This window comes from Chrysemys picta, chromosome 10 (genome assembly GCF_011386835.1).
Source record: "Chrysemys picta bellii isolate R12L10 chromosome 10, ASM1138683v2, whole genome shotgun sequence".
Classification (NCBI taxonomy): Eukaryota; Metazoa; Chordata; order Testudines; family Emydidae; genus Chrysemys; species Chrysemys picta.
In genome coordinates, this window is record NC_088800.1 from 16651814 (window position 1) to 16676926 (window position 25113).

General features: G+C 43.1%; 1 long non-coding RNA gene across 1 annotated transcript in view; it reads right to left on the reverse strand.

Annotated features, from left to right (window-relative positions):
* The window catches only part of LOC122174322 (uncharacterized), a 71641-nt gene that overhangs the window by 13280 nt on the left and 33248 nt on the right, over positions 1-25113 (reverse strand). Inside the window, exons 3-4 of the long non-coding RNA XR_006175980.2 lie at positions 12795-12895; positions 5033-5149 (exon numbers count right to left, since the gene is read on the reverse strand). This is a non-coding gene — a long non-coding RNA (uncharacterized LOC122174322). The remainder of the gene's footprint in view (positions 1-5032; positions 5150-12794; positions 12896-25113) is intronic.

The following is a 25113-nucleotide window of genomic DNA, read 5'->3' on the forward strand; positions in this document are numbered from 1 at the left end:
CTTTCATATGGAACTGGCAACCAGGCTTGGAAATTGGACTCCGGGGGCCTGATTTTCAGAAGTATTGAGCACACACAACTCCAGTGGAGGACAGTGGGAGTTGCTAGTGCCCAACACCTCTGAAAATGAGGTCCCATGTGTATATAGTGAGCTGTATCTGATTTATTTATCTCAGACATATTTGCTTAATAACATACTACATATGCCATCTCTGTTGATGGACAGCACTGAAAACAACTTTCCTGAAGTTAATGTGAGGAAACTAAGGATGGCCTCATTTATATGTATGCCCTGACTTTCTTATACCTTATGTAGTGAATCTGCTGAGCGGTAATAGGTAGTAGCAGCAATGGGGTGAATCTGCTGCTACTCTCTGGCTCCTGACTGGAGGATAAGTAAGCCAGGGGGGGAAGGTTCAATGGCAGTTAGGAGAATATTTGGAGACTTGGGGACACAGTAGTGGAGGCACCTGTTCCTGGTGACTGTTCAGAGAGTCTGAGCTCAGATATCCAGAGCTGTTTGGGTGTGATTGGTTCTACCTTGGTTTAAGAACAACAGGGCTCATTTGCATAGCCTGGCTAAGAACATGTACACGGTGCAAATAAAGTACATAATACCTGACTCTGTGACATAGTTTCTCTCAGCAGAAACTGACTTGCTGCAGGGCCCCCCAAATCCTACCACTGTACAGCTGAGGGGCACTACTTGTGTTAAAAGTGGGCTTGAGTTTCTAGTGAGAGGAATTGTGAGCTGGTATTCTGGTAAAACAAACAGCTGAGGTGTGTGCAGAAATCAAAGCTGCCCAGGAGGCACTAAATGTGGGGTAGAACACCCAGAACAACTAGAAGAGGGCCAAAACAGGGTCTGGAAGTTTCTCAGAAAGGACAGAGATGACTTGAAAACTGGCAAAATCCATTCATCTGGAAATAAAAACTTTATTGGGACAGAAGCTACAAGGTGTCCAAACAGAGATGTAGCCCAGCCACAAAATACTCAGTTGGGGTTGGCAACACAGACTGAAGAGGTGACTGGCAGCTTGCTCACCATGGACCATAACATTATGCTACCTCTGCTAGTGGAAAGCTATCCTAATGCTATAGGAGAATTCCCCATATAGTAGGATCGTTGAGTGGTACAGGATGGGGCTGGGGTGTCCCTGAGTCCCAGCAAACCCTAGTCTGGGCTCTAGAGACCAATGGTAGTCCATACACATTAGAACAACCTGGCCCAGTGTGCTGAGTACTCCAAGAATTGAAGTCTTTGGCTTTTTCACTGTACAAGCTGTGAACTACAGTTTTATACACATGCTGTGCTTAGCTCTATTATCACAGAGGATTCATTGAAAAAAATCAATGGACAGTCATTGGGGGTGGGGTGGGAAGGAATACCACATGGCCTTTCCCAAGTGAGTTCACATCACATGGCTTATCCATGTTTACATTTCTTGACCATGATCCGAGCTCAACCTCAGGGTGACCTTGAGCCTTGCATGCTAAAAGAAATAGTGCTGGTACAGCTGGAACAGGTGGGTAGACCACACAACACAGAGAGAGCTAAATATAAATGGTCTTAAATAAAGAAAAAAAAGTCTGTTCTATTAATCTGCATGTCCTGCCCTAACAACAGGACCTCATTATAATTCTGGAGGCTTTGGAAAGGCTCCAGTGCAGTATCTTCAGCACGAAGTTACCATGCATTTCAAAAGCTGAATGCACAATCATACACAATCCTATTGTCCAAATGCTTAAAAATATTGGTACAAGCCCACATCACTCACCAGCCTAGTGAAACATCCTGTGGCTCCCGGGAAAGCCATATACCAGTTGTTGCAGAGTCCACGGGTTTGAATGGGCTCCCCTCAATCTGCTTGGTCTCCAGAAGAGGAGAACGGGGTGTTGGTCACAGTAAGGGTGGCTAAGATGTACAAAATAGTGCAGAGGGCACGAAGCGAATGGACTAGAGCCGCTATAATCCCCCTCAGCAGCAGAGGAGATGTGAAGGAAAGATGGTGTGGAGACATGGTGTCAAAACGAGCCAGAAAGAGCTGCAAATATTTTCAGCATGTATCAAAACCATTGTCTCATTCCAAGACAAACCAGGAAGTTGAACCATGGACTCTCAACCTTGAGTGCCCCAGACAGCTCCAAGCTATGTCATTTGGGTGAGCACTGAGTGGACATAGTATAGAGGTGTTTGTAAGAAGGGCCATTTTACTTGCAGTCTAGTTTTCTGGTCTGAATGTTTGTAGCTCACATAAACAACCAAGATGAATCATAAAAGGTTAGTGACAAGATGCTAGCTAGCATGTAAATACACCGAACCTAATCCAGCCCCCAACCTCCTCCCAACACTAATTCCTGGTACATAAAGTTAAAAATAATCTTACAAGTTTATGAAACTAGGGTTAAGATACTTACCCCTCCCCTTGGCCCCGGCTCCATCCTCCAAGAACTGGGGCCAAATCCTAGTCTCTTGGGGAAAGTCTGAATAAATAGGCTTTGGGCTGTGGAAAGCTGCCCTCTTCCTCCCATTGCTGGTCACAAAGCACTCCTCCAATTATGGAGTCACAGACCCTCTAGTCAAGGCCTTGCTCCACCATAAATTTCCCCTCTTTGCAGCTACAGAAAGAGCTGCTGAGAGGAACAGGGACTGGAGAGTCCCACTATCAGTGTGAAGACGAGAACAGAGCAGACTCTGACTGCTGTTCAGGCCTGGCATGGCAATGGTTAGGTGGGATTTTCCCCTGAGTAAGAACCACAGGAGTTGGCCCTTAATTTGGACAGATCCAAATGACATTTCTAAATCTGGGGAAATGTGACTGGCTCAGACAAGTGGTTTTGGAATCCTGAGTCTGAACTCCCCTCCAAAATTTGGGGAGTTATTTAAACTCCATATCTGAGCCCAGACTTGAACTTTCAGTTAGGACTTCTTTCTGTAGAAGGATCTGAAACCTCCCAACTCTACCAAACATACCCAAATTTGGGGAAAGTTCAAAATCCAGATCCCAACTCGGATTCAGATTTTGGCCCAACTCTAGTTCTATCATTCTCCCTATAAATAGGAATACTTGTTTAGCAAACAACATGATTACTTTTCTCCAAGAAATAGGCTCAACAGGTCACAACAGTTAATGGAATTTAACAGTGGAGTTACACTACTTTGCACAAGGTTTTACTGTTCTTTTGTAAGGCTCAACCTGCTTTGGGCTAGTAGTCCAGCTGAAAGCGTCTATGCAATTAATGGAAGGGAATGCCCATAAGAAGTGGTCTTCTTATTATGTAGGTAATTACACTTAGTGACAGTGGCAGCAGTGACTCAGACCCAATGATAAATCTGTATTAATGTTGATTTTCAAATCCTAACACTAATTAAGTGCAACATTTTTACTGTCTTAAACACAGCATGCCCAGACATTTTTTAAAGTTGTTAAATTATATGGCCTTCATTAATTTTGGGACAAATCCCCCTCCCCTCTGTTCTGTGGTTCAAATGCAGTGAGACCAGTGCAATTCCATTGCAGGCAGGAAGGATTTATGGAGTCCATGCTGGGGTTATATATCGCTGCATGCCATGTAGTCCAATTCCAAAGGACTTCCTATGCACTCTCATACAGGAAGTGTCCGGGGTACTGGCATGCTGGGGGAAGGAATGGAAACAGGAATGCTGTATCCTCCAATCATTGCCTCTGGCAGAGCACCAGGAACTACTGCAGCCCCAAAGTATTGGAAAATATCTCCATGCTGCTCCATGGCCTGGGCTCCCCCTTCCTGCATGGAACCCCAGCACAGCGCCTTCTTTGTAAAGGATTTATTGACACAGTGCTAACACTGCTACCATCCTACCTACTCTAGGGTGCCCATTAGTGCAGCTAAACCAGTGGTAGCACTGGTGGGAATTTTGTGCTACAACTCCCTAGAGTAGACACGTTCTTGGGCTACATTCTGTTGTCCAGGATCTGGGCTATTACCTTTAGAAGTTTTCTTTTTTTGGAATAATTAGCTGTATAAATGAATCAATGAGAACAATTTTTCATGGGGAGGGGAAAAAAAGCAAAAATGAAGAAGTTTTTAATTCCAAATGTATCCTGGGAGATCGCCTATTCATGAAATAAATGTCCTAGACCGTCTTTATTTTAATTTCAGTTCACTTCATTTTTAAACAGAGAACTGAAGATGGATAACACTCTATGGAGTATTTTGGCAGAAAACACAGATTACTGTATTTATTGGCAACATCGTTGTTCACTGAAGTAGAAAAGAAAAAAAAATCAAAGTTATTAAAAGGGGTCAAATTCCAAACTTCTCCCAGGAGTTAATCTCAGTTTTAAAGTAATTTTTCAAAAGAGGTTTTACACTTATAAGGTTAATTGGAAACTGACTCAGATAATCATTGGTTTGATACCCTGCCACAGCACATCTATCACTTCTCTCTTAGTGTTAATTTATCTTAACATCCTTCCTTTACCACACTAGTAAAAGAACAATTTTAGCAGTGTTTTACAGACCGACTCCCTGACCTTATACGTCTAGGATGCAGCAGCACTCAGCAGTCCTAAAACCGGCATAACCAATCCCAGGAGGATCAGCCAATGTAGGGAGATCCTCAGGCAGTATAGAGCCTTTGTAATGCCTCATACACCCCCTTATGCTTGTTTTAGGGAGTGTGGCTGAAAAGAAGGAGGAGTATAGCCAGGACGCGACTGAACCCCAGTGGTCCCTGGCTGCTGTAATGACATTTTGGAGCCTTTGGCAGCTGGCACAAGTTACAGAGAAGCCTTGAGGTGGGTTTGGATTTTGAATACTCTCTCAATCTGGGGCTGTTTGCATCGGAGATTGGGGAATACACTTATGATATACAGTATGGAAAGCAGGCCAAGTAAACAAAAATAGCGTGAGTTCTTTCACGTGGTCTGTGCATGACTAAAAGTTGTGACTGTTTGAGAACCGTTCGGTGGCTTATGTGAATGGGTTTGGTGGTTTCAGTGTCGACAGGCATCAGCCTCACCAAGCTCTCCCTCCCAACTGATACTCACTGAGGAGAACTGAATGGATGGGGCAACTGAACTCTCTCACACAGAGGGTTGTTCACTGTTCACTTCAACAAATGCCGGTGATTAACACTGGGTCAGTATTATTCATCTGTATGTTTTCTACAGAGTGGGAAACAACACATAACAAAGTTATTTCATTTTCAATGTAGCATAAATACAAAGCGGCCACCCACACGCCCTGCCCCTTATTCAAAAATTACAAGAATGAAATGCAATACAATCAGTGCTCTTCTTTCTACCAACCCCCCTCCACCACATATTCAAATACTACCCCTGGTACGTTGGATAATATCCTTGGCAAAGGCCCAGTGAAACAAATGGAGTAACTGCTTTGTAGTTGTGTAAATAGTTTTCTAGATCACAGTGTTTCAAGCTGCTGCCTCTTAAAATGTGAGAAAATAGTTAATTTAATACAATGAATATCCCCACCCTAGAGTTTGTGGTTTTCCAAAACCACAAAATATGACTAAATATCAGCCCGGTTCTTTGGCTAATTTTTTTTCTACACTACAGTACATACAGGCTTCTTCGATGTATAATGAATGAAATGATTGATTATACCTTTTGCTCAAGGCGAAGAAATTAATACAAACTCGTTTTATACACTCAGGATGGCAACAGCAAGCCAAGAACATTGCAGAGAGAAATACCCTCAGAAAAAAGACCTATGCTAAAATGGTTAAATATACTCATTATGAAACCATGCTTAATAGAGGACTTCGGCGCATTGGCTTGAAACTACAGCTGTAAGCTGTGCAGAGGAAATGACAACAGGATATAAAGGACTAGGGAATATTTAATATTTACTAAACAAAGGTCTTCGTTTAATCATATATCCAGTCATACTGTAAGAATTTGACAGGAAGTGCCCCCCATGCTTAGACATTTAGGCAGGGCCGGTGCAAGGAAGTTTCGTGCCCCAGGTGAAACTTCCACCTTGCGCCCTCCCACCCCCAGCCCTGCGGCAGCTCCCCGACCCCCCCTCCGCCCTGAGGTGCCCCCTCCGTGGCAGCCCCCCCGCCCTGAGGTGCCCCCCCCATAGTAGCTCCCTCCCCACCCTGGAGAGCCATGTGGCAGCTCCCCACCCCAGCTCACCTCTGCTCCACCTCCTCCCCGAGCACGCCACCCCCGCTCTAATTCTCCTCCCCTCCCAGGCTTGCGGCGCCAAACAGCTGATTGGCGGTGCAAGCCTGGGAGGCGGGAGAAGTGGAACGGCGACCGCGCGTTCGGGGAGGGGGCGTAGGAATGTTGTAAAAAAAAAAAATTGGGGGCACAGCTTTTTGGCGCCCCCAAATCTTGGCGCCCTAGGCAACCGCCTAGTTTGCCTTAATGGTAGCACCGGCCCTGCATTTAGGAGCATCTATTGCTTTCACTTTGACATGCATGTGCAGTAAATCACACAGCACTAATATTCTTGTAATAGCAAGGTAATTTTTTCTCCCCTCTTTCTCTTTTTTCAAATGCAAATTCAATACTAGAAAGGCACAAGCTAGCAAAAAAGGTGCAGCTAAACACCCTAACGGAGCCTAGAACAGCATTTTCTACACCTTTGATGTTTTTTCCCTTAGACCTAGAATTATTTTGAGAAATTACTTCCAAATCCCAGTTGTTTAAGGAAGCTCACGTTGGGGAGTTCTTTTTCAATCTCAAGTAGGCCTAAATTGGTGTTTAAAATTCCAGCAAGACAGTGAAAGTGTATTTTGCAAACTCATCTGACTCCAAATGGGCATTACATGATCTGCATTTTTATATTATTGAGGGTGGGAGAATGGGACAAAAAGGGTTGGGTGTTCCTGAAACACACACATTACGTACTTTGCCTGGAAACCAAAGGAAAGTAGGACTGGATAATCGTTATTTATAATCTATATTATGGTATTTGCATTATGATAGCACTGAGAGGCTCCACCAGAGGTTGGGCCATGTTGTTCTAGGCACTGTATAAACATATAATAAGAGACAGTCACTCTTTAGAGCTTATGCTGTAAACAAACAAGACAAAGCACTAGAGAAAGACATTACAATTGCTATTTTAAATGTAAGAAATTGAGGCACAGAGAGGCTAGGTGACTTGCCCAAGGTCACACATAAAGTCTGTGGCAGAACAGGGAATTAAGGCCAAATCTCCTGAGTCCCAATTCAGTGCCTTAACAATGAGATCATATTCTCTGAATCATCTCTAACTCCTTGTCCACTAATAAGTTTGAATTTTAATTAATGTCTTTCACCCATTCTCTTGCTCCATTTGTATTATTTTTCCGTGAGCATTCAAGTGATCAAATTTTACTGGCACAAACATCTGGGGCAAATGAGTTTCAAAGTCATATACATAAACATTTACAGAAACCTTCTTCACTTGTCTAATAAGATAACATATAATTCTATGTGACTCATCTGACCAATCACAGCTCAAATTCCAAAGAGTCAAATTTGAAAAGATATGTATTGGTTAGTTAATAAATTCAGGAAATTGTGATCTTGCAGTTATTCCATGAAAGAAGAAGCAGCTAAATTTGTCTAGTACAGTGGTTCCCAAACTTTAACAACCTGTGAACCCCTTTCATTAAAATGTCAAGTCTCGTGAACCCCCTCCTAAAAATGAATATTTCTAGGGATTTCCTCCTTTATCCGAGTATAAATTATAAAAGCAGTGATGTTGGAAATACAAGATTTGTTTTTATGACATGCTTATTACACACTATTTATTATTATTATTTATCATTACAGTATTTTTATTACATTATGAAAACGGCAACACTCTTCCAAGATCTCACTTTCATAGCTTGTATCACTTTGAATAAGCCTGTTATAAGACAAGGCTCCTATGTTTCATCAAGGAGTATCAAATATGAAACAGCATGAAGGGATTTAAAAAGCCAACTCAAAGAGTTCCTCCTACACAAGCATTCAGATCTTGAGCAGTCCAGGCAAACAACACATGTTACAACAAAGCTTAAACTTGTTCTTCATAATAATTTTAAAAACAATACTAGCTGCCTATTTAATTTTAAAAACAGCAAAAAATATCCATCTCCCTTTACATTTCTTATAAGGAGTCTTGAAGTTTAAATCTTCTCCGTGTGATAAATATGCTTGCTTTGATCTGCTTAGCTCTTGGAAATCCAGGGGCTCTGGCCTGCTGGCTCCGTGCTACCCAGGGTCCCTAGGGACAGCTCTGTCCGCCATTAGGGAATTTTTTCCCGAGAACCCCCTGTATCATTTCGCGAACCTTCAGGGGTTCATGAAACCCAGTTTGGGAACCACTGGTCTAGTAAATTATTAGTTGCAACTTATTTGTTCAACTGTCTGGATAACTTTTTCTCACTTTCAGAAGCATAACCAAGCAAGGGGGACAAATGTGGACGGAGTTCAGTTGATCCCTAAGTCAGAGATTGGCATTGCCGCCTCTTGTGCATGTTTCTTCTCCTTGCCTCCCAGAGTCTTTATTACCATTTTGTTCCCCCCCTCCAAAGTGGTTTTCCATTGCTTAGATGCACATCATTGTTCTGAGATGTCTGCTTGCCTAGCAGTTTGAGCAAACAGATAAGCATCTGGATCAGTGTAACAAAACCACCCTGCCAGACTGCTGTGACACCAGTGATGGGTTAAGAAAAGAATGACATAGCCTAAAAATAATGATGAGTCAAACTTTCTGCACCTTTTTGGATGACTTTGAAATGTAGCTTATTTTCTAGGTCTTCTACAGTGTTGCCTGCTCTAGACTCACCATTACATTCCACATCAGCTCTCCTCTTGACAGTGTGTATCTGTTTTGTTCTGAAAGCTACTGACGGTATCTTCTTTAGGTTGAATAACCAAACACTTATTACCCAATCATAGAACCCTGCCGCATTTGCATCCTAATGAAGAAGTCACTCAGATATGACCAACTCTCTCAGTCTCCTACCAACCTTCAGACTCGCTACATTTCTCCACAGCAGGCTGAGGATATTTTTTCTCTCGATCAGGAGCTACAGGAACAAAGGGTTGCAGGGTTTAATTTCTCTGTAAGTGATTAGTTCTAGTTCTCTCTGCGAAAGGGCGTGATCTCTTCCTGGTTTGATTAACGGAGAAGATGGATGGGGGAGTGGAGCTACCTGTACCATTCAGCAATATTCCTAATTTTCTCAGGCTGACAACCAGCACGGACTATATTATTTGTAGTAGGGTATTTACTTGGTAGTACCAATCCAGATACACAAGTAACAGCAGCAGTAGCAGCCTTGTATTAACAATGCCTTCTATTCTAGATGTACTCACTATTGCAAAGTGAGAATCATAGTCACCTCTTTGGTTATTAACTCTCTCTTTTATAACCTTATCTTTTCCTTATATCTGAAGCACCAGCTGAGCTCTGTTCAAAACTGTTCCAAAGCCCACTGAAGCCAATGGGAATTTTTCAGTAGGCTTCAAAGGGCTTTGGCTCAGACCCCCTAAATGCCCAACTGGCAACAGGGTGAAGATTTGAGATTACACTGAGATAGGATATCACACACACACACACACACCCCGTGTTAGGAAAAATAAAATGAAACAATAAGTTTATGGAGTCAGCTTTTGAACAAATGAGATGTGCTGAACGTCCTCAGACAAAACCCACTTAGGTGTTGGGCTTGCTGCAACCAGCTTGTAGGGTTTTTGAGGAGTGACTATTCTGTTCCATAGCAGGTTAACTAAAAGAAATTCCTACCTTCAAAGTTTGTGTAAAGCAATGTATATTTTAAATGGTGAGTCTACAGACACCCCACACAACCTAGAAAATATTCCCTTTTCTCAGAATCAAATTCCTAATCTAGATAAGATTGAAGTAGAAGTCTTTTAAACAGAACCTTCTAGAACAGTAAAGAACATTGGCCATCATTTTATGTTTTCCTTATGCTTGAATTCATCTTGAATCAGAACTAAATGAACAAACCCAAATAAAAGGAGAATTCAACAAACTAAGTGCCAGTTCCAGGTGACTTCATAAGTTGGAGAGACAGTTCTGGGTTTGTGGGTTACTGGAAGAGTGGGTGGATCTATATGTGAGATGTTTTTTATATTTTTCCAGCATTAGGATGTCTCTCACTTCCACAAAGTTGATTTCAGGTCAAGCCATATGGTTTAGATCCTTAAAATCCCTCTTCAAAGAAATTTCAGATCATTACCATTTTGTAAACTCTTTTCCAGGGAGTTTTCCATGTGCAAAATCTGCTCTTTCTGTCTCTGAACTACCCACTTGTCAGTGAGTTTCTCTCAGTATCTAACTGCTGTCAAATGGGAGGCAGCAGTTTCTGTAAATAGCAGTCTTGTTCATAAACACTGAAACTGTCACAATGTCCAATTGAAGCGCAGCAAATTAAGTATGAAGCAGCAGCTTTCAGGATCAGCTTTAAGGGAACAGCCTCAAAGGCTCCTGAGGGGTGAGGGAGGGGGAGAAGAGTTTAAAGATAGTTAACTTTTTTTAAATGCAGGCAACAATTCTAAAGTTGTCATTCACAATTACTCAAACATTAAGTAAATTATGCGAGTAAAAAAAAATGTTTTGTTCAAGGACTATATTCCAAATCCTACTAACACAGTTTATTCATTGTAATCGCTCTAGCCCCACCCATTCTCAGTGTCTTTCAGGCCACACTGGTGTCAGATGTTTTTTTTACTAACTAGACCGTGAAACTGGTAAGCAGAAAGCCTTCCCACCCTTCCCTTCTCATAAGCATCTGACAAGCTACAGTTTTAGAGTGGCCACACCCAGCTTGTTATTGTTGAAATTTTAAAGGTAGGTACTTTCTATACTTTTCTTAGATGTCACTCGAATACACTGTATTATAAATAAGAGTGAAAAGGTATGTACTGGCAACATCATCACACGAAGGAGCTTTCTGTAAGTAACATCACTATCTTGACTTGCCAACTTTGCTGGACTTCCTGTGTGACAATGGCAAAGTCAGTTGCACCCAAACTTTAAAAAAAGTGGTCTCTAACTTTGTTAATTAATGTCCATTTTTGAAGATGTGGGTTTTAATCTCTTGGTACCTCCATTTTTCATCTGTAAAGTGGGGATAATAATACTTAACCAGCTCACAGGAGTATTATGATGGCTAAATCATTAGTGTTTGTAAAGCATGTTAAGATCTTCTGATGGAATGTATCATAACAAAGCAAAAATTATTATAGCTTGGCATCTTTGGCAAGTGTTGGAGTAAAGTGAATATTTTATCATGATCCTCTGTTTTGACAACTGGAGAAATATGAATATTGCACAACTAGGGACCAAATTTTGAAAGAGCTACAGAAAATGTACCCATGTATGCACTAATTTGGGAAAAAACATGATATACATGGGGAGTGCTGATAGGAACAAAGAACAGAGAGGCATGGGTAGTGGTAATGGAAGCAAGTGCTTTGTTAATAATGGCCCAGAAGTGACATTGAACTCCTATGGAAAAGTCTGAGAGAATTTATTAGGCGATTATATTCTCTTGCTTTTTTGAACCACCCTGAAGAATTAAGTAAACAATGAAAATTATACCCTTTCTATAGAAAGGTTTAGAAGAGACTACAGAAAGGATACCTTGCATTACATTGCAAAGGTTTTTAGAGTAATTTCTATGAAACACACTTCAATTTCTAGTTAACCCTCATTGTTTCACAAACCAGTTCTCTCTCTGCTTGAGGGAAAGTCTCCTTTAAAAACTGCAAGATTGTCTGCATATTCCAAAATAGGCCACTATGTCTTTTTCATCACATCCCTTTTCCCAGAAACTGTCACTTTTTGACTGCTGATAGTCCTTTGATCTGCTAGCTCACACAACAGTTGTGCAACTTCAGGCTGGAGTTTATGGGCCATTGTCTTGTAATTGCCTCCAAGTGTTTGTTCCAAGGTTACTTATTTAGAGCCACTGTGTTGCTTTCCTATTTGTTTTTCCAACGGTCCACTGTTACACTAAATCAGTGGTTCCCAAACTTGTTCTGCCGCTTGTGCAGGAAAAGCCCCTGGCAGACCAGGCTGGTTTGTTTACCTGCCGCGTCCGCAGGTCCGGCCGATCGCGGCTCCCAGTGGCTGCGGTTCGCTGCTCCAAGTCAATGGGAGCTGCTGGAAGTGGTGCAGGCTGAGGAACATACTGGTCGCCGCTTCCAGCAGCTCCCATTGGCCTGGAGCAGCGAACCGCGGCCACTGGGAGCCGCGATCGGCCGAACCTGCAGACGCGGCAGGTAAACAAACCGTCCCGGCCTGCCAGGGGCTTTCCCTGCACAAGCGGCGGAACAAGTTTGGGAACCACTGCACTAAATCAATATGTTCATATAAGAATGTCTAATAAACCCATATAGTTAAACATTAACAATCTCACTGACTAGGTCACATGCAGTATTAATATAATTATTATAGCAGTATTCTTATATTATTACATAGCAGCATCACATTTGCCAGTCACAGTGTTGCTCTAATTAGCTGTGTCATGTAACAGCTACAGAGATCAAACAAAACACATTTACTTGCTCATGCAAGCCCCTGTTTGTGTCCAAAATGTCATAAAAGAACGTATTTCCTTTTTTAAAAGCACAACATTGGAAATGAAGATGTTGAAATGCTTTAGTCAGATGCATCATATTTGAGTAGGCTAAAGCTACAGTTCTGCTTTCTTGAAAGTCAAAAGAGGTCATCATATTACTTGAGACAGATTAAATGATAAAAATTTAGTCATCCAAATCACATGGGGAAAAAAAGGCACGCAGAGACATGGGAATAAAAACATAAATCTACCAGCATTCTAATCCTAAGGCAGATGGCTTTATCCATTAAATTGCACATTCTTTGGTTGAGGGTTATGGGATTTCGAGGTGTTTCAGTAGCTGTTGTTATAACTACAATAGAAACAAAGATATACAAAACTGTTAAAATTATATGTCAAGGTTTTGCAAAAGTCTAAACTATATTCGGAGTTCATAAAAATAGTGAAGATTCAGAATCTGGCTATTCCATAATTTAAATCCATATTTCTTTTAAAAAGTGATTCCATTTTTTTAATACATGGATTTTTTCTATTAACTGTGCTGTCAATTAAGGGCACAGACCACCTGCTAAAATCTAGGCTGGTGCATGTATTTTTTTGCATTAGAGTTTCTCATTCTCCCTCTTTTCTCCTTTATACAGACTTCACTGGATTTATTTTCCACTCTGCACTTTCTTGGCTCCATTTTCCACCCTTTTTCATTATTTTTTTTCTCTTTTCTCCCTACTGCCCACTTTCACAGTCTCTCCTAAGGAGAATGCAAACCAACAATGTTCAAGCAACAGCAAAATGAATTTGCCCATCCTAAATGTAAACAAATTCCATCCCCTAATGTTATCTGCCAACAATACACACAAAATTACAGTATTCCAGAGTAATGTTTACAACAGTGCAGTGACACTATTGTAAATTGTAGAGTTCGACACCTTTATTGTACAATTCTGTATAATAGTTTTAAAAATAAGGGGCTACATAGAGGTTGGACACTGTTGCTGATATAAACCCCATGCTGATGAAAAGCCTGAATAAAGCAGAAGTTGATAAACTCAGAGTCTCCACACTGGTTGTTTAGGCCTAAACCCATATTGTTGGTTGAGGGATTATTACAGAACACAGGTGCCTGCAACCAGCACTTCATTATGTGTAGTGGCTCTTCTGAACTGTATAGACCCAAGATACTTTCCAAACCACTCCTGTGGATTAAGCACACAGAAAAGTTTTACTGTTACAGTTTCTTATTATGTAAGGAAAAAGAGCACGTCAAATTTAAATAAACAGATAATACTCAGATAAAGCAAAAGGGAATTGTAAACTACTGTCTAATCACTCCAGGCTGGATTCAGGCCTGGTATAAATAGTTACCAGAGTTGCATCTTTTTACACCAGGTCTCAGTTCAACCTTCTATTCTGGGTAGACAGAGATTTTGCATTTCACTCATTATTTATACCTGACATTTAGTGATCTAGGTTGCTATATGACACCCATCTCCTCGGAATGAGAGTTCCTCTACTCCGCAAGGTCAGTACACATCCTAAAACACAATTAAGAACTGTTTTTTGTTCTTGTCTGAGTACTGACATGTCCGCAGTCTAGTGCCCAGACAAATATCATAAAGATTTCACTTTACTGCATCACAACACACATACAAATCAAGCTACATCTCAGCATCAAACTATCAAAGCACATTTTTTCTTATATAGTCTACCTTTTGTGGAAGTCTCACCTTCCATCTCCTCTATGCTGAGGGATCTTCCAGAGACTGGCTGTGTATCTCTGGAGCACAAGCAGATCTAACACAGCCAAGAATCAGATCCATCATGTCCTTTCCAAATTACTGGGAGTTTGGGATGCTCAGGGAATGCAAGATCAGACGCATAGACAAGGCAAATTGTCTTCCCCAAAGAGCGTGCAGTCTACAGAAGAAAAATCACTGAGGAGGAAATGGGCTGCTACATTCACAGTAGTAATATTTAAAAGTCCAGGGGAGAATTAGAAACAGGATTGAGTTTTATTAAGAAATATACTTCTGGCTCATGCTTTAAATTGCATGAGCAAGAAAGGAGGGATGAATATTATTTCTTTTTGTTTCCATAAAACTCCAAGCACCAAAGCTCCTCTATAGGATACAAGTTACATGTATAGGATCATCAAAATAAATTGTCACCGATTAATCATATACCAAGGAAAACACTCTTACTAGCCTCTGGTGAAAGTTTTAATGTCATACAGATGAACACTTTCTATGGAAAGAAGTGACTACCTTTTATCCCGATCTTACAGGTTCTGGTTGTTCTTTCGATTTCTCAAACAAATCAAAGGGGCATACACACACACACCCTCAGTTGTTGCTCATCATTCTACCAATCAGACAGAGTATTCAGAACAAAAGGAACTTTCTGAAGAACAACGAAATGCTAATACCGGCTCCTGAAAAAAACAACCAACAATCAGAATATTGGGTACCATCAAGAGCTTATCATTGCTCCCTCTCCACTTCTACTGAATGAACTGATAAAAGCCCAGACCCCCAAATAAAGATCTCAAGTGATTATAAACACCCCTTTTCTATCTAAATCCTTCACTAACAGTCTGCTGCTTAGTTACAAAGTAGGGTTGGGTTTTTGGACAGTGAGATAAAGTCAAGGAGGTGAGTGGGGAGAAAGTGAAACGGCAGCTCCAGCACATGTACCGAGCTTGTTATGGAGAAGGACAAGGACCACTTTCTGTTAAACATGGTGATCCCCTCAAAATTTTTGGCTGCCTGATGATTAGCTAGCAGATGCCAAGTTAAACACCTGTATGCCAGACAAAAACAGCTGTATGTGTGTCACTGCCAGTCCATCAGCACAGCACAACTCACGCTAGAGAGTTGGTATATTTTAGAAAATTCACAGTTCAGACGTAAGAAGCTTTTTCTACTCATTTCTCTCCTTTATCTCCTCCCTCTCTTTTCAACCCACCCCCACTAACTATATCAATACTAGTGGCGCCTTACTGCCATCAATATTTAGACACCTGCACAGTTGTCATTGGCTAGATGTTGTCATAGAGCTCTAAAAAGTTATGAGCAATGTACCCGTATGAGCAGGCTTTGTCTACCATCCAGCAGCACACAAATGCGCTGTTGTTCAAACTTTTACTAATGGGGTTAGAAATGCAGGACAAGATTAGCCTTCCAGGGCTACAATCATTTATGCAGGAAATGTAGGGCTTAAGGACCGAGATCTTAGCAACAGGGATACCAACAGAGACCTCTTTTGGCTGTGTCCAGCAGTCAGTCAACCAACAGCCTTAGTCCATCCACAAAATGAAAATAAAACCTATTTAACACCCTACAATACTCTGCATATATTTCAGAAGGGATTGCACAGGTACTGTATTCAGGAAGGGAGAGCAAGGGGGGGAAGGAATACTGAAGTTGCCTTTCATACTCCCTACAGACACTCAATATTCCCACACACAGCTCTTACTGACACTATTGGAAGTTATGTGCACATATGTGCAGACCTCTCTCTATGCAGAGATTTTCAGTTCACCCTTATGAATAATCCATTTTTGTTTCAGCAAAGGAAAGAAAGGAGTGTGCTTTAAATTAAATTAATGGAGATATCCCATCTCCTAGAACTGGAAGGGACCTTGAAAGGTCATTGAGTCCAGCCCCCTGCCTTCACTAGCAGGACCAAGTACTGATTTTGCCCCAGATCCCCAAGTGGCCCCCTCAAGGATTGAACTCACAACCCTGGGTTTAGCAGGCCAATGCTCAAACCACTGAGCTATCCCTCCCCCTACCTTCTAGTGTGATATGTTATAGCACTAACACAAGAAACAGTAGTCCCAGAGAATCAGAGTCCCATAGAAGTGAACCTTGTGAAGAGCATTCCAGTGGCAGAGGACTGAAATTGGCATAATATCATTTGTAGGCTGGTTCCCGGTATACAATAAAATATTTTTCCCCTGTTGTCAAAGGGTCTGTCTTTTCCATCATGACTAGGTGAATTTCCCATCTCTCTTAGGAAGGCTCTCACCTCTCTGTCTGTCTGGGTGGATGTGGGGCTTGTAAGAGACCATTCATAATAGTGCCCGGCATTATCAGCTACCATGTTTTCTTTTAATGGGGTATATCATAGTTAGACAGATTTGACCACAGTTCTAGTCTGACTAACAATGACCATGTAGTCATCTTCCAAGGATGTTCCTAAGAATGCTGCAAAGAAATGTCTTGCCACAATGAACTCTTTGCCTGTCTATTTTCAAACTGGTAAATCTTAACTAGTGCTACATAGGATGTGTCTGACCAGGGAAGCTAATACAAACTAGCAGGACACTTTCTGCACTGTGTACATTCTCTCTCTATGATATCATTTTATTGCTGACAGGGGGGAAATACTTTTATATGATTTACTTTTCTAAAAACGTATAAAATATACAGTCAAAGTAGAGAAACTATTTGAAAGTTGTTAGTTTCAGTATATTTCAGCACCATTCAGTACAAAATAATTTGGATGAGGTAGGTTAGATTTTATGCAACTCTGATTAGAACTTAAGTTCTTTTCCAGCGAGGAAACATTTGCAGTAAAGTTTATGGCTATCTATAAACTGTAATATAAATATGGAACTTTATCTTTTACTTTTAAACAGAGTGGTGCCAAAAATATTTGGAAGTGCATCAATGTATTACTTAAATCCACAGTCTCTTTTAAAGTACATCTGTATTACTTAGTTTCAGTGTAAGTCTAGAGAGTAAAGATCATGTTTTTCTTTAGCAGGAGCATAGTCTAGAACAATAAGCATGGTAGTGGAAGCCAGGAACTTCTCAGTTCTATTCCCCCCTCTGCTACTTTTAATGCAAATCATCTAACCTGCCTGTCTCAGTTTCCTCAACTGTACCACGGGGATGCAGATACTTATTTGCCTGCCAAAGAAATATCGGTAATTGTTTGTACACGGCTTTGAAAATGTAAAGTGCTATCTATTTGATTATTTCTGCCAAGCATAGGAGTCAAAGAAGGTATCATGATATTAACAATAACTAGCATTTGTAATTTATGTAGTGCCATACACGTGCATGGAGTTTTCAAACATGTGAGAGGACAGATCCCTGCCATAAAGATCTTACAATATTAGGGGGCAATCCTGAAAATGATTACTCACAAACTGGTCCTTATCCTATTCTGTTTGCTTAGGTTTTATACTGCACCCAATCACCCTCAGATTTCAGTGCCTATGCAAATATGAGTGTACCAATATAATATATTTGTATTACAATAATAGTAGTAGTGCCTTGAGGCTCTAATAAGGAAGGAGACCCCACTTTGTGCTAGGCACCTGTAATAAATAAAGTGGGGGGACAGCTCCCTTTGATGGACACCCAGCCAGCCAGTTAGCTGTAAAATCTGTCCTGGTAGCTGTTCTTTACTTGCTTTACCTGTAAAGGGTTAAAAAGTCCCCCAGGTAAAGAAAAAAAAGTGGGCACCTGACCAAAAGAACCAATGGGAAGGTAGAACTTTTTAAAATTGATAATCAAACAACATGCACAAACCTCTTAGGACACCAAAAATCCAAACCTGTTTCCTTTTTCAGCTCTTCCCTGTGGGGAAGGAGGGGTGAAAGGGCTTGAGTGCACCCCACAGGGAGGAATTCCCAAGTGCTCCTTCCTGGGTTCAAAAGGGGGTTTTGTTGAATTTGGGTGGTGGCAGCGTTTACCAAGCCAAGGTCAGAGAAAAGCTGTAACCTTGAGAGTTTAATACAAGCCTGGAGTGGCTAGTATTAATTTTTAAAATCCTTGCAGGCCCCATTTCTGCACTCAGAGTGACAGAGTTGGGATTGGCTCTTTTTGTCAGGTGCCCACTTTTTTTCTTTACCTGGTGGGGGCTTTTTAACCCTTCACAGGTAAAGCAAGTAAAGAACAGCTACCAGGACGGATTTTATAGCTAACTGGCTGGGTGGGTGTCCATCAAAGGGAGCTATCCCCCCACTTTATGTATTACAGTGCCATACAGCCATGAAGTACAAAGACAGTCCCTGCCCTAAGGAGCTTAAAATTTTGGGTTTACGACAAGACGAAACAGGTGGACAAAACAGATGGGATGGGGACAGGAGGACGAGGTGTCAGCAAAATGCCTACTGTACAGTAAAGCAGTAGTCACAGTGCATTTATGATCAGATGTCAGGTTTCCTAGGCATCGTGGCAGAAGCAAGGTTTAAAGAGGGTTGGGAGTGAGGATGAGGTAGTAACTTTATGGATTTGGGGGACGGGGGAGGATTCTTTTATGCATAAAGGTATGATATGGGAGAAGGCAATGAAAGGAGAAGCTGATTGGTGGGTGTAAAAGCTGGGAAGGTTGATGGAGCAAAGGTGGCAGTCTAGTTCAGGATAGATTAATAGTCCCATAACTCCCATCTACCCTAATGGCTCTAAGACATGAACAGCCATAAAGGTAGAAGGAAGGAAGGTTGTATTTGATGCAGTGGAGAGTGGGTAGCTGGTGAAGTAATGGAAAGAATTGTTGAAGCAGTCAGAGTGATGAGCCAGGAAGATGATCTGACCAGAAGCATTTTGCACAATCAAGGCTGAAGAGGAGGAGGTTGGAATAGTCACGTAGAGATTTTTGCCTCAGTGGAATTACTCATGATAGCAAGAACTTGCACAAGCAAGGGTTTGCTGAGTTGGGCCCCAAACAGACAAATACAGATAGAGACGACAGGGGACTGAGATTGGTATTTATGGGGGATTTTTGTTTTCGCATCCGCATCTGACTTTTTCTCTTTTTCCTTGTTCTTAACCCTTTTCTTTATTCCCATTTTGTTTTCATTTTTAACCTTTATTTATTTTCTTTCAAATCCCTGTTTGCAATAATTACAATAAATCTTTCTATTTATGCTTTATAGAAAAATTACACTTTTTCTTACCAGTACAGTATTTTAGTACTTGGTTAATTAGGGGTGTAATTAAGTTTGAATGGCAGAAGGTTCAGGAGCTCAGGTGTTCTCAAGAAATTTCTGTCATCTAGGGCCTTGGCTACACTTGTGAGTTACAGCATTGTAAAGGCTCCCCCAGTGCTGTAACTCACTCCCTGTCCACACTGGCAAGGAATTTGCAGCGCTGTATCTCCGTGGTTGCAGCGCTGCATGTACTCCACCTCTCTGAGAGGAATAGCGAGTATTGTGCTGCCGCTGCAGCGCTGCGGCGCCAGTGTGGCCGCCCAATGCACTGTGAATGGCGTCCAGAATTATTCGGCAGTATCCCACAATGCCGGTTCTAGCCACTCTGGTCCTCAGTTCAAACTCTACTGCCCTGGCCTCAGGTAACCAACCATGTGACCGACCCTTTACATTCCCCAGGAATTTTAAAAATCCCCTTCCTGTTTGCTCAGCCTGGTGTGGTGTGGAGTGCTATCAGCGAATCTTTCCAGGTGACCATGCCTCCACACGCCAAGCGAGCCCCAGCATGGAGCATTGGCGAGTTGCTAGACCTCATCAGTGTTTGGGGGGAGGAAGCTGTACAGTCCCAGCTGCACTCCAGCCGTAGGAATTATGATACCTTCAGGAAGGTATCAAAGGACATGATGGAAAGGGGCCATGACCGGGATGCCCTGCAGTGCAGGATTAAAGTGAAGGAGCTGCGGAGTGCCTACCGCAAAGCCCGCGACGCAAACGGCTGCTCGGGTGCTCCCCCCGCGACCTGCTGATTCTACAAAGAGCTGGATGCGATACTTGGGGTTAACCCCACCTCCACTCTGAGCACCACCATGGACACTTCAGAGCCGGTGTGGCGGGGGGAGGAGGAGGAAAACAGGAGTGATGGTGGTGGGCCGGATGGAGACACCCCGGAATCCCTGGAGCCATGCAGCCAGGAGCTCTTCTCGAGCCAGGAGGAAGGTAGCCAGTCGCAGCGGCCGGTACTTGGTGGAGGACAAACAGAAGAGCAGGTTCCCGGTAAGCGGTTTTTTTTTTCGGGAAGGAATTTTTTCGGTGCGGGCTCTTTGGGAGAGGAGGGTTAGGCATGCATGCCTAGATGCGGAATAGTGCATTGATGTGGTTTATCACATCGTGGTAATCTCCTCGAATGTCTCATCCAGAATGTGTGCAATGCGCTTGCGCAGGTTTATCGAGAGAGCCACCGTGGTCCTTGTCCCAGCCAGGCTAACGTGTCCGTGCCACTGTGCCGCGAGGGGCGGGGGGACCATTGCTGCACACAGGCAAGCTGCATATGGGCCAGGGTGGAAGCCGCATTGCAGTAGAAGACCCTCCCTTGCTTCCCAGGTCACCCTCGGCAGCGAGATATCGTCCAGGACGAACTCCTGTGGAAAATGTTGGGACAGTGTTCAGTGTAGGTGCCCCCTGAAGCTGTTGGCTCTCCCCAAGGCACAGAAACCCAGAAACAATCAGTCCCCCTTACTCACCATTTTGAGGCTCCCGTGGGATATGCGTGCTCTATTTCGGATGGGAAAATTATGCTATTGTGTAGACCCTGTGTGTTTTCTACTCCTTAAGTGCAGGGGGAATCATTACTCTGTCTGGTATAAACAATGCTGCCTCTGTTAAATGTTGCATTTTGCCTATATAGCTGCATCAACCTTGAGACCTCAGCCGTCCCTCTTATCGCCTACTCAGAGATTGCAAAGACTCAGGAACAGACCGTGAAAAAGCAAAGAAGACATGCTGCAAGAAGTGATGCAGCAATCTATTAAAGAGAATGAGAAAGCACAGGACTGGAGGGAGAGAGAAAGCAGGATCCGCCAGGAAAACGCAGCGCACCGGCGGCAAAACACTGCGCACCGGCAGCAAAGCACTGATAGGCTCATAAGCATCCTGGAGCGCCAAGCAGATGCTATCCAGGAGCTGGTAGCCATGCAGAAAGAGGAGCAGTACCACAAACGCAAACGCCACCCCCCCCCCACAGCCCTTGTCCCAAAACTCTTTCCGTTGTGCCCCACTGTCACCTCCAACCCACTTTCCCCAACTTCCGTGTTCTTCACGCCACCCGCTGCCTCCAACACCAGTATCTTCACCACCCAGCCCTGAAAACCACGACCCTTACCCTCTGCACTCAACCCCCATCACCATGCAGTATAGCTGTCCTGAAGTGCAGCACTCACTGCACAGCACACCAGACAGGACCTATGCGAATCTGTGATTGTACTGTTCCCCACTCCACCCCCTTGTTTCTTTTCAATAAATAATTTTTTTTTCTTTTCAATAAATGGATTCTTTGGCTTTGAAAACATTCTTTATTATTGCATAAAGTAAAAGACTCCTTAGCCCAGGAAATAAACAGGCACTGCAAGTCTGCTTGTCTGCTAAGCAGACACTGATTCCTAAAGATTGGAACTACTGCACTTAACTCCCGTGCAGGGCACCAGATATCACTGCTGGTTTTCAGCCTCAAATTGCTCCCTCAAGGCATCCCTAATCCTTGCAGCCCTGCGCTGGGCCCCTGTAATAGCCCTGCTCTCTGGCTGTGCAAATTCAGCCTCCAGGTGTTGAACCTCGGAGGTCCATGCCTGAGTGAAGCTTTCACCCTTCCCTTCACAAATATTATGGAGGGCACAGCACGTGGATATAACCGCGGGGATGCTGTTTTCGGCCAAGTCCAGCTTCCCATACAGAGATCGCCAGCGGCCCTTTAAACGGCCAAAGGCACACTCCACAGTCATTCGGCATCGGCTCAGCCTGTAGTTGAACTGTTCCTTGCTGCTGTCAAGGCTCCCTGTGTAGGGTTTCATGAGCCACAGCATTAACGGGTAAACGGGATCTCCAAGGATCACAATGGGCATTTCAACTTCCCCTACCGTGATCTTCCACTCTGGGAAAAAAGTCCCGGCCTGCATCTTCCTGAACAGCCAAGTGTTCCGAAAGATGCGTGCGCCATGCACCTTTCCGGGCCAGCCTGTGTTAATGTCAATGAAATGCCCATGCTGATCCACAAGCGCCTGGAGAACCATAGAGAAATACCCCCTTCCGATTAACGTACTTGGATCCTAGGTGGGGTGGTGCCGGAATAGGAATGTGTGTCCCATCTATCGCCCCTCCACAGTTAGGGAACCCCATTTGTGCAAAGCCATCCACTATTTCCTGCACATTACCCAGAGTCACGGTTCTTCTGAGTAGGATGCGATTAATGGCCTTGCAAACTTGCATCACCACGATTCCAACGGTCGACTTTCCCACTCCAAACTGGTTTGCGACCGACCGGTAGCTGTCTGGAGTTGCCAGCTTCCAGATTGCAATAGCCACCCGCTTCTCCACTGGCAGGGCAGCTCTCAATCTTGTGTCCTTGCGCTGCAGGGTGGGGGCGAGCTCCTCACACAGTCCCATGAAAGTGGCCTTTCTCATCCGAACGTTCTGCAGCCACTGCTCGTCATCCCAGACTTCCATGACGATGTGATCCCACCACTCGGTGCTTGTTTCCCGAGCCCAAAAGCGGCGTTCCATGGTGCTGAGCATGTCCGTGAATGCCACAAGCAATTTCGTGTCGTACGTGTTACGCGGCTCGACAGCATCGTCGGACTCCTCACCCTCACTCTCACTGTCACTTTGGATCTTAAGGAATAGTTCGACAGCCAAACGTGACGTGCTGGCGAGACTCGTCAGCATACACCTCAGCAGTAGCGCTGCAATTGCCACAAATGTGGCCATGACAGTGCGCTGGGCAGCTGTCAGTGTGGACAGACTGCAGCGCTTTCCCTACTCAGCTGCACGAAGTCAGGTTTAACTCACAGCGCTGTACATCTGCAAGTGTAGCCAAGGCCTTGGGCTGCGTCCGAACCAGACGTAGAAAACAAGTCCCTTCCAATTTTGGATCTAATTTACACCCCAAACTGTAGAGCTGAGCTCAGAGCCAGAGATCTGGAGCCAACTCTCTCCCATCCACCATTCATATATGGGGTTGAGGTGGTTTCAGACTGGAGGATCCAAGTGAGGTCTGAGGTTAGGAATCAAATGATGTACTTGTATCCAGTTCACCCCAGTTCACCCCACTTTGTTCATCTTTCCTCAGATAATTCAGTTGTTAATCTAACCCAGGCAGTAAAATTGTTCCATTTCCCTTATTTTATTCTCGTCAACTACAATTCTTTGGTTGGTGTTTGTTTTTGCAACCATAGTGATGAAATACATTTGTTGGCCACAGTCACAGTAATTCTGAACAGTTATCTACTAGTATCATTGTTTTATTTCAGTGAATCCAGACATTTGCTTGATTTACACCTTAAAAGTAGGAATTTGGAGGCTATATTCCTAAAATAACTCTTGGATTATTTTTCTAACATCAGACCAGAAGTTTTTCATTCTGGGACATTTATACAAGAACTAAAGATGGCTCCCCACACTATTTCCTCCAGCACTTTGCTGTGAGTTTTGGATCTAGTCTGTCTTGTGAAATATTCTTTTCATAATTGTCTTGTTATTCTCTCCCTGAGGAAAAAATTGATACTATTTAAATCTGTTATTTGCACATTCAACTGCTCTGAATGAAAGACTGATCATTTTAATCTTAACAGTGCAAACTTTTCTAAAATTTCATAGGGATCACCTGCTTTACACACACACACACACACCCCTCTGCTACTAGTTCCTTTGGTGTCAGATAAACTCCAAGACGTGATGTAACAATCTGATGACAAAACCAAAATGAGTTTGAAAGATGTAACTATCAAACACTTACAGAAAAACTGAACTCACAGTCCTGTACTTTGCACTGATAAGAAATTTCTATTAAATTTGGATTGTTGACTCAACTGTCCATTCCTCCCTTGTATTTAACTTATACCTTTTATAGCTTCGTATTGCTCTCTGCTTCTCAAAGCCTAGTTCCTTGCTAGGGCTCGATCCTATGTGAGCAGTCTTCCTCATGCACGCAGTCCTGACTCTCACAGTCTTACCCTTAAATTTGTTCGATATCGCTCAGAATGTTTTGTGTTATTGACACGTATTGTGCTTTCCATTTTAATAGGACATATCTCAGATCCTTGGCCCCACTACCACAACACAAAGAGAGTAGAAACATGGTGTAAACAGGCAGTTAATGAGTGTCCTGGTGAGGGGGAGTCCCTGAGTGGTATAGAACTGGCTATGCTCTCCCCGGTGTAAGTCATGTGGCTGCTGCACCACAGGGCTCTGACAATCCCCAGTTAACGGACTGGCCCCGGGGGGCCAGAGGCAGCTGGTAGAGTTTAAATTAGCCCCGCTCAAGTTCTAAATTATACCAGGGCCTGAGCCAGTGTGGAAGTAAGCCCAGGCTCATAATGCTGCAAAGAGCTTTTCGCAAATCTCCCACACCCCACCCTTGTGCCCTGCTCTAAGCACTTATTGAAGCAGGATTCAAGGCTTAGTTTGAAGTCAGATGACAAAGGAGATGAGCTGCTAGAACGAAATTACGGCATGATCCCACTCTCAGAAACTGAAAACACTAAAACACTCGCCTTTTGTCGCTGGGACTCAGTTTGAGTCCAATATGGGAATGGAAATGATTTCTGGAGGTTTCAGCCTGTCCCCTGATTGATGGATTTCCAACTCATTTGCCTTCCAGAACACCATCATGAAGAAGGTATTGTCATAACAACTGGAAG